Below are 3,548 nucleotides of genomic sequence, written 5' to 3'. Positions count from 1 at the left end.
GTTGTTGGAGTAAACATTTGGGATTGACGAGGGTTGAATGGACGTGGTCGAAAGCGGAAGTTTGGGCGATAACCACAAGCAATCATGGCTTGTGGAGTAATTAGAGGGGTACTTGTGGAGGCTATGGTGTTTCTACCCCTGTTCCGAATCTGATCTTCCTGTCTTATATTTGCCAGCAAGGTAGTTAGCTTTAAGTTAGGTGTATTAGCATGCTGAGAAACAAAAGATTTCCATGAATCAGGTAAAGCTGCAAGCAAAATATTTACTTGGACCTCCTCAGGGAGGTGGAGTCCGGCAATCAGTAAATTGTCATTGGCAGCCTGCCAAGCTTCAAGGAATGCCTCAGTTGTAGGGTATGAAGCCATCTGTATCTCATTGAGTTGTTTGTGGATGAGGACACGGGAGACAATATTGGTTTGTTGATACTGTGTCTTGAGAAGTTCCCACATTTCGTAGGCAGTTTCCAGTGTTCGAACAAGTTGAAGTTGTCGATCACCAAGGTGCATGATGATCTCTGTTCTGGCCTCGAGGTCTTTCTTCTTCCACGCCGCTTTCTTGTCATCAGTAGGAGGTTGGGCACCGGCTGCAATAGGTTGTTTTGCAGGGTCAAGTTCAGATCCATCGGTGACCTCCCAATTTCCAGCTTTCTCGAGGACCATTTTGATGCGAAGACTCCACGGAAGATAATTACTGCCCTCAAGCTTTTCGATTTGGTAAAATTTTGTGTGTGAGGAGGAAGTTGATGCCGCAGCCATGACTTCTTGATAGGTCCGGATCAAATCAAGAGGCGAAGTCTGCAGCAGCAGGAAGCGAGAGGGCTATGAGAGCAGAAAGTTAGCAGTTGTCAGCTCTGATACCATGTTGACGACTATATATATAACAGAACATAGATGTATGACTAGAAAACATAAGTATGAATCTTATCAGAGTTGCAGAGACGATGAAGTTGACACATGACAGCTTTATCTGTGTAAACGAGTTCTGTATTTTATTGCTCGCGTTCGTTAGTTATTTACAGGAAGCGTTCTGCCTTTTCATTTCAGGCTGTGACGCTTCGATGTGTTCATTTGTTAATGAGTTTACATATGTATATTCGATAATAATAATAGACTAGGATTTGTTTATTGCCAACAGTGGCTGGCCTGAGCTAGCGCTACTGGGGTTGGCCGCACCCTTGCCTCAACTGTCCGCACTGATGACTAGGACCCTTTGCAAGACTTCTGCGTGGCCCTCAGCCCTGACGAGCTGCAGCAACTCCAACTCACCCTCAACATCAACGGCCTGCCCTGCAAGCCTGCCGCTGCCGTGCAATCCTCCGACTTCGCTTCCCAACTGCTCCGCAACGCCACCAACTTCAACGGAAACCTCGGCTCCGCTGTCAACCTCGTCAGCGCCGCCAACTTCGGCGCCCTCAACACGCAAGGCCTTTCCATTGCCCGCATCGACTGCAAGCCCCGCAGCATCAACCCGCCACACGTGCACCCCCGTGCTACCGAAGTCCTCTTCCTCGCCCAAGGCACGCTGCTCGTGGGCTTCGCCACCACCTCCACCCAACCAACCGCCAACCAGTTCTTCTACCAAACCATCTATGCTGGCGATCTCTTTGTATTTCCCCGTGGCCTCGTCCACTTCCAGTTCAACCCAGACAAATCCAAGCCTGCTCTTGCCATCGCCGCCGTCAATAGCCAAAACCCTAGTGGCTCCCAACTCGCCGTTGCCCTCTTCGCCTCCAACTTGCCTCGCCCCGAGGAGGTGCTCGAGACCACTCTTGGCATTGATGACGATGAAGTGCACCGCCTCATCGCCAGCGTCCAAAACACCCTCAACTAGGACGCTCGGCCCGCTGCATGCTATCTCATTGTGCATGTAGCTTGGTGCATCGGCACCCCCCTACTAGTTCTTAGGAATCAAAAGACCCACACGGTAAACCTCCCGACACGATACGACACTTAACCAACATTGAATTCCTTGTAGTGCCAATGGCACTTGTCTTCTAGTGTTTGTAGTTAGTCCCATGCGTCCTAACAAATTTGTATCACCGGCAAGGCATCCCCCTGAAAGGTACAATGAAATAAATAAAGAACTACGTATTCTATTCTAATTCTATAATAGCATCGTCTCTTTTCTGTACTCATGCCTTCAAAATTGTACATTAGGCCATTCTCACATAATTAACTGCAAAACTTTATTGTGGCCAACAACAAATTTTGTGCTTTGCTCATTCATACATCATGATCATGAGTTAACTGGATGTAAGCACTTATGACATGGGTGAAAAAGGTCTTGACAAAACACCGATGTGGGGTGGGGGGGGGGGGGGGGGATGCAATGAGGCCTCCATCTAGACACATGTGACCTTTGGTATGGTGCCTTGATGGGATGGACTAAGAATGTATAGGCTACAAAGGTTTTGTATGGGAATGTGGAGATACCTATGCATGCTTTGCTTGCATTTTCAATAATATGGAGACATAATTCAATATAATCCTCTTGTCTTCATTCTTTTCTCCTTTTTTTTGTTTGAGAAGGGTGAGGACAACAACAATTAATTCATAACCTAAACGATTATTCTCATACATAATGGAGAGATCCATTACCTAGTTTTACATTGTTTTCTTTTCTAGCTATATAATTAAAGTACTTGACAAATAGGATGGATTTCTTTTCTAGCTATATAATTAAAGTACTTTCAAATATGTTGGGTAATTCGATTTTTTTTTATCTCTTGTTAGACAAGCAGCTATTTAGATTTGATAGCTGCTTGTTTAACACTTGGTTGGGTTGTTGGAATTGTGTGTCTGTTGCAATTAAACAAGCTACTTGGTTGGGTAATTGGAATCTTTTATCTCTTGTAAAACAAGCAACTATTAGAATTTGATAGCTTCTTATCCATAAAGTTGGCTTTATGGGTTGAGAAGAAATTTACATCCTTGGGGCTATAAATTCTAGTACACTTAAACCCTATGCTTTGTAAAGATTTTGGAAGTTGAACTATGCATATGGTGTTTGACTATGCTAGATATCTTGTTTATTTGTTTTACACTTGTTATCATAGGATTTAGAATTGTAACCATTTTTGTAACACATCATACTTATTTTTAATGCAAAGATGCTAGAACTTGTGGACAATTTTTTTACCACAACATGATTTTGTCTTCACTTTTATGGCACCTAAGACCTTGTACACATTATCATATGACATACATTTCTTTCAAGATCAGGATGTACTTGACACTACACCTAGGAGCACGAGTCTTTCATAATGGTATATGGAAGGTCATTGAATTTGTAGCCTTTAGAAGTGTCAGAATATCCAATGAAGGTAAGTTTAAGACCAGGAGCATCAAGCTTCATAATTCGTGTCTCTTTTGGAACATGAATATAAGCATTACATCCGAAGGTTAAAAAAATGAGAGATAGAAGGAATTTCACTTGTCCATGATGTGATGGATATCTCACCAAAAGGAGTTGTAGTAGAAAGATGATTCTAAAGAAATTTCACTTAAAGGAAAATGTTTTCTTCATTGTAATAATCTTTTTTAACTTTT

At 43.1% G+C, this 3,548-nt stretch overlaps 1 pseudogene; it reads right to left on the bottom strand.

The window, feature by feature from the left end:
* Positions 1 to 1,153: 1,153 nt before the first annotated feature.
* On the bottom strand, positions 1,154 to 1,866 carry LOC147443999 (uncharacterized; annotated as a pseudogene).
* Between the last annotated feature and the right edge of the window lie 1,682 nt (positions 1,867 to 3,548).

Source organism: Adiantum capillus-veneris, chromosome 13 (assembly GCF_014529385.1).
Source record: "Adiantum capillus-veneris isolate H3 chromosome 13, ASM1452938v2, whole genome shotgun sequence".
Lineage (NCBI taxonomy): Eukaryota > Viridiplantae > Streptophyta > Polypodiopsida > Polypodiales > Pteridaceae > Adiantum > Adiantum capillus-veneris.
This window is presented reverse-complemented; position numbering and strand designations above follow the sequence as displayed.